The 6,832-nt window shown below is 39.6% G+C and overlaps 1 pseudogene; it reads right to left on the bottom strand.

Moving 5' to 3' along the window:
• Positions 1-2,943: 2,943 nt before the first annotated feature.
• LOC18436025 (DELLA protein GAI1-like) lies at positions 2,944-4,776 on the bottom strand (annotated as a pseudogene).
• Between the last annotated feature and the right edge of the window lie 2,056 nt (positions 4,777-6,832).

Here is a 6,832-nt window from a genome sequence, read left to right as displayed (position 1 = left end):
TCATAACTTTCAAGATTGCCGGTGCCATTAACTGTAACCATTTACAAATAATACAAAATGATCCACATATACACACTGCCACCATCAGCCTCCAAAACTTGAACAAAAGAATGAGGAGCACAAGTAATCAACTTTAACAAAAATTTAAAAACTTTAGCATAGAACTTCTATGTATTCCGGCAATTTATGTGAAGTTAATGAATATAGTAGAAGAAAGAATGGTGTCCCAGTTTTCACGTAAGTAGAGCATACAGTTTATCCATGGAAAGTGCATGATTATCTATAAACAAAATCATTCCTCAATAATAATTAAGAAATATATTAATAATTTAGGGCTAGAAAATATGAAAGAATGTTCTTGTTGAACCCTTCTCGTGCAACAGGTGAAGAAAGAAAAGGGAAAAGAAAATGGGAAAGAAACATATACACCCCTCTCTAAAATTATTATAGCAGATGATCCCTTGGTCTCATGGAATCCCCCCAAGTGAAACAAAAAAAGACGTTTAACCCCTTCAGTTTTTTCATTATCTTGATTATTTTTTTTTAATAACCTCGTCATAAAAATCGAGTTGGTAATGCCTCTCTTAACTTACTTGTGAGGTTCATGAGATGAGCAAGAGAGAGAGAAGTATTCAAGAAACTTGATAGAGAGAAAGGGAGGAAGAGGTCTACAAGTCAAGAAAGAGCTTTACCAGGATTTAAAAAACATGATGATTAAGAAACAAAAGAAGGATAAATTTTATTGTTTGAACGAGAAAAAGGTAAGGAGCGGGTTAAACACCCTATTTTATTTAACTTAAGGGGTTCCATGGGATATTTATGAGACTAAGGTTATTTGGGATTATACTTTTAATGAAGGGGGTTTATGTCTTCTTCCCAAAAAAATGTGTATTGATGATGAAATAATAAGAAACTACTAACTAATATCTCAATTCAAACTTGGCAATGTTCCTTCGATAAAGCTTTTAGCATGCATCTAATGGGGCTCAGTGTGCTCATAAGTACTGTAAACATTATTAAAGGTCTCCGGGGAAGGAGGAAGTGAAGAACTATGTAGTTGACAATGATCTTCCTAATAAATATTACATATAACATACATTGATTTTTCCCTTTCTTAATAGGTTAAAACTTAAAAAGTACAAAGAATGCAACCAGGCCCAAAATGACTTCGGGCCAAAACAATCAAAACCAGTCTCGAAAGATCAATGCCTTCATAATCCTTTAATTTTAATTACGGAATGAGAATGTAAAAAACAAATGGACGGAAATCATCTTCCTCTCCTAAGGATGACGTCCTTCCATCCCTCTCTCTTTTCAGATTTTGATTTGGGATTATCTTCTCTCTCCCCTTTCTCTCTTCTTCCCCCATTAATGTTTCTACCTAAGGAACTCGACATGACCACTGCTGTCCTTGCATAAAAATCGGGCCTCAGCAGCCAAAACACGGCTTTGGGCAATCACATTGTCAGTGCACGTACGCTTAGCCGAGGCATATATCGATGCACCGCTGCCTCATCCTCAGAGACCACTAATACCTCTGTAGCTCGCCCCAAGTTTTCCCAACAAAACTCTCTCAAAATCCTATGAGTCAAATCCCAATACTCCCCATCTCACCACCCTAAACATTAGGGATCCAACCATAGAGGTCCACCTAATCTCTCTCTAAAATCTCCATCAAACCCTCAAATCCCTTAAGGGCAGGGTAGACCCAACTCGGGCCTTCCCTTGTTAAAGTGCCACTTCACCTCGAGTATTCCTCCTAGTTTTGTAAGTAGAGGGAGAGAGAGAACTTATCGAAAGTAATTCATTAAGATGGAGAGGATCGGTAGGAGGAAGAGAGAGACAGATTTGGAGATCGAGAGAGAAGAGAGGTAGTTCTAGATTTCGTTGGGTATAGAGAGAGCCATAGATTATCTAATCATTTTGAAGTTGAAAAAATGCGCATGAGCCGAAAGGGGTTTTTTTTGTTCTCTAAACTACTTAATATTAAGAAAAATACATATCATCGAAGAGAGAAGAATACATATTAGTATCCAGCCTTCCCCCTCTAAATTGATGTCCTCTTCTGCATTTGTGGTTAACCGCTACCTCCTCCTCCTCTGGGACAAATTGTCAAGTTTGGTAGGGTTATACCAATAGGTACAAGGGTTGGCTGAAGCTGAGGAGTTGGTTGCGGGGTGAAAAAGTAGCTGGAGGAAGGAAAGGATGTAGAATTTGGCACTAAGCATTTTAATACCATTCTCGGCATTTAGTGCCATTCTCGTTAAGGGCATTGGTGCCAAGCTATTTAATGGATATCTGAGCTACCTGGATTTGGAAGGGATAGCAGTTGAAGGAAGGAGGAGACGAGGAGAAAGACACAAAAGAGTATAAGCTCAGAAAAGACGGAGACGTTAAGGGCCCAAGATTGGGGGATGGTGGGATTGGATAGTTTGAAAAATGTATGTAATTCAGACAAACAGTAACATAAGGATTAGAGAGGAGGGTTCCAAGAAGAGGGGCTGGATTCGAGAGATCACTAGGAAAATTGGGTGTGGTGTGCGACGATATTTTCCTTGGAGATGAGGGTTCCAAGAAGAGGGGCTGGATTCGGTAGATCACTAAGAAAATTGGGTGTGTGTGACGATGTTGTCTATTATCTTGTGCTCGATGTTGTAGATTTCCATGTATATATTGGGTCCATCTCCCACCATTCTATAGGGGCCTTAAACATGCTCCTCCTATTAAAAGAGTGTAACAATCCAATTAAGGCGCACTTTCAAATTTTATCATTTTAGTGTAAAAAATTCTTACTAAAAAATCTATTTTGATGTTTAATTATAAAATTTTAAACTCCAAAAATAATTAAAATCCAGTAGTTCTATAAGCATATGAAATAAGCCAGGAGATAGGAGAATCAAACTTAAAACCCATCTCACATGGGCTTCAGACGATGACCCGAAATTTGGGGAACATTAACTTTGACTGACCCTGGCCCCCTACATTTTAAAGTCTACAAAAAAAGGAAAAATAAAACTAAAAGCACAAATAAATACAACTTGGAAACTAATAATAACCAGGAAGTGTTCTTCAAGCTGTTGAATTCGTTTGACAACTGATCACTGCATGTGATGGTCCAAGCCGAAGTAGCAATGAGGGGACGAAGCCAACATGAGGCACCCATCACCACCTGAGAAAAGAGCAAGCAGCATGCTAGCCTGTCTGACTCTAAACGCGTTCGAGCCTAGGTGCACGGGCACGAACCCGGCTGCCCATCCGAGCCGTCCACTGGGTCAAGGGCTCGTGCCTCTCGACCCTATCCGCACCCTCGCACGCCACGATATCGAATATCTGCCTCCCCAGATAAACCTCGCTCATGACCTGGTCTCGACTGCCAGGAGGCAAGCCGCACCTCTCCAAGGAGTCGAACAGAGAGGAGTAATAGTGAAGCGCCTCAGCGAACCGGTCCACAAAGACCAGCCTGTTATGGTTCGCGTCTTGCTCGACGATTGTCACGATTTGGGGCTGCAGGGCTCGGACCCTGGCGAGCACCTTGTCGAGGGCGCCGGTTTGAGCTAGCAGCTTGTGCAGCTCGAATATGGAATTTACGGCCACCACCTCGCTTGGCGTTACGTCGAGCATATTGGCTTCGAGGTCGGCGAGGCTTCGGGCCACGAAGCCTCGGGATTCAAATTCAAGACGAAGTGTATCAGCTAGTTGGCCCAATTTCCAGCTCACTTGTTGCAGATGGTCGGTGTTATCGGGCTGAGGAGGCCCGATACCGGTGAGCCTGAAAGCCGGTGGTCCTCCAGGCCTTAAGGCCAGAGCCTGCATAAGAGCCGGCCATTGCATCCCCTGTTTCATACTGAAATCGATAACATGCACTCTCTTCTTCCCTGCAAAGGCCTAATGGCCTGGTTTGCCGTGAAATGGGCGATTTTCAAATGAGGGCAGGTCATATAGAAGTGCATCTGCAAAATATTGGAGAACGAGTCGCCGCCAGTGTCTTGCGGGTGAAATCGAAAGATCCTTCGGGCCAGGGCCTCAGCAAAGAAGGTGGCGACCTTGCGCAATGCCCCCGTTTGTGACACCGCCAGCATCCTGATCTGCTTCACGAGGGCCTCCGCTGCGCTCATATTCTCCTGCTGCACCGCCTCAGCGCACGCCATCAGGATGTGCACCAGCCGAATCCCAGAGTCCACCATCACCACCGGTCTGGGTTCTGGTGGTGGTGGTGCTATGATCCTCTTCTCTTCTATCGGTGGAGGTGATAAACTAAGCTGCTAATTTGGGAACTCGTTCCAAAATCACTCGAATAAAACAATTGAGAATCCGGTGGCGGTGGCGGAGGCGGAGGCAGCTCTGCGGCCGTCCAGCAATTATTGCTAGGGTTTGGAGCACAGGCAGGACCTAAATTAGGGGGAAAGTTGCTCTCGATTAACACGCTTTCGATCCTGGTTGCGATATCAGAGGGGCTGCTGTAATGGGAGGCGAGATGAGAGATCCCGTCTTCTTGAGCGGTGGCCATAACGATCTCCAGCTGCTGGAGCTTTTGCGCCACCTCCGCCATGTCCGTTGCCCTAAAGTTGTAGCCTAACGACACCAAGAGCTCGTCTACGCCTGCGTCCGCGTCCTGTGGTTCTTGCATTTTGGTCTTCTTCCTGGACCTCGCTCTCTTCGAATACTATTTCTTCTCTTCTCAGTAGAGTACAACCTCAGCGTCTCTAACAATGACCTCTATCATCAAAACTGCTCTTACGGTCCATTATCAACTCTCTCACTCCACAAATTCCATTCTCATGAATAAAATAAAAAAATATACAGCCCAGATTCCCACTATTTAGATCTAAGCTTATATTCCCACCTAATATATTCAAAAAGTAGGGGCCATTCTCATATTAAAAAAAAAAAAAAAAAATAGGGCCAAATCCACACTCACTTAGCCTTGGGATCGTATTGTTAGCACCACAAATTTCTTAGCGAAAGCCTAAACTTCTATTTGTTGAAAATTTGACCTATCAGATTTTTTTTTATCCTGAGGACGTTTTTCTCAATAATGATACAAAAGCCATTTTAAATAGTATATATGAAATCCTATTTGGTTGACATGAGGTAACGTCATGTGCTAATATTCATTTTGGAGTTTTTATAGGATATTGTATTGGAGGAAAAAGCTATTGTCATTGGAAGAAAAACTTAGGTACGTGTTCGAATTTTTTGTAAGAATTATTTTTTTATATTATAAATGTATAAAATTATTTAATTTTTAAATATATTTTATCAAGTTATAGGAAAGTTTGGATGACATCCTATTATAAGAGGCATTAGTGCTAATAATAGGTTTAGCTCGTTACATATGATTAACAATTTGGTGGCAACTTGTTAATTATAATTGGCTGTATTTAAAGAAATTAAAAGATGAATTATATTTGGATCTCAACTCTTATAGATCATAGATGTGAGAGTTACAAAATATAGTTATCTATAAAAAAAAATTAACCCCTCAAATAAAATAGAGGATGGCTTGGTATATAGGTTTTAATATAGAATATTAAGTCCTTCATATGATTTAAGAACAGATCCGAATAAGTTGTTTATTTATTTATTAATTTTTATTATTGAAATTAACACTATTTTCACCTAACGCATCAAAAAATCATTTACTACCCTTCTAAACCAGTTAAGAGCTCTTCATAATTACCAAAACAGCTAAATTCAGGGGTAAAAGAAATGGAGAAATGGTAATTAAAGAGAGAAAGGGGAAGAAAGAAAGAGGAACGTGGGGTTATTTATCCCGGAGCCAATTGGAAGAGAGAGAGAGAGAGTGTGTGGTTAGTGCTGGTAGGAAAAATACAAAAAGCACGGGCCCTTCTACGGCAACCGCTCACGACACTTTATTTTGAGAGGTATCAGACAAAACAATAAGACAAGCGCTATTCAAATAAGGAATATTTGAGGGACCCAGTTTATATGGGGCCAGGCCGCATAGGTATAAATGCGGGCTTTATTTTTTAGATAGATTTTTGTACTTAATTTTTAAAGACGTAATTTCTAACATGTGGACCGTGAATATGAGAAAATAAGTAAAATTTTAAAACTAGAAATAATAATTTTAGTAAGGAAACATTTGAACCAATAATTTTATATTTAATATGAATGCTTTGCACTTTCTGGACTGCACATGTAGAAATCCCGTTCAGACCGCATTAAACAATTTCCCATATTGGAGAACCAAAATATGTGTAAAGATCTTGACATGATCATTAATGTCCTTACATAGCAATTGTTTCATGCAGGTTTGTACAATATACGTTCTAGAGGTATAAAGCATCCATCTTAAAAATGGATGCAAATATGTAGTCCATTTAAAAACAATTGTAACTAACAATTCAACTATTTTTTTAATATAATAATAATAACAATAATTATTTTTTCATGTTCATGATATCTGTGTTGAAGATTATATATTCTCTAAAAATTAGGATCAAATTACTTATTGCCAAGCCTGCATTTTTACATGTGTGGGCTCGATTGCATGCTTATCCCGTCCAGATTTGAGACAACCAAAGATCTTGGCATGATCATTACTGGCAGAGTAATTGTTTCATGCAAGCTGGATCGAATTTGTACAATATGCGGTCTAGAGATATAAAACATCCATCTTAAAGATAGATACAAATAGGTGGTCCATCTAAAAACAATTGTAACTAACCGTCTAAATGTTTTCATAATATGATAATTATTTCTAGTTTTCATTTTTTTTCATATTCATGATCTCCATGTTAAGGATTATATATTATCTAAAAATTAGGATCAAATTAAAATTTTAAAATATATTTATTGCCAAGCCCAC

The sequence above is a fragment of the Amborella trichopoda genome, chromosome 8 (genome assembly GCF_054954075.1).
Source record: "Amborella trichopoda isolate Santa Cruz 75 chromosome 8, AtrichopodaSantaCruz75HAP2 v2.0, whole genome shotgun sequence".
NCBI lineage: Eukaryota > Viridiplantae > Streptophyta > Magnoliopsida > Amborellales > Amborellaceae > Amborella > Amborella trichopoda.
Note: the sequence above shows the minus strand (reverse complement) of the source record. Positions and strands in the feature narration are given on the sequence as shown.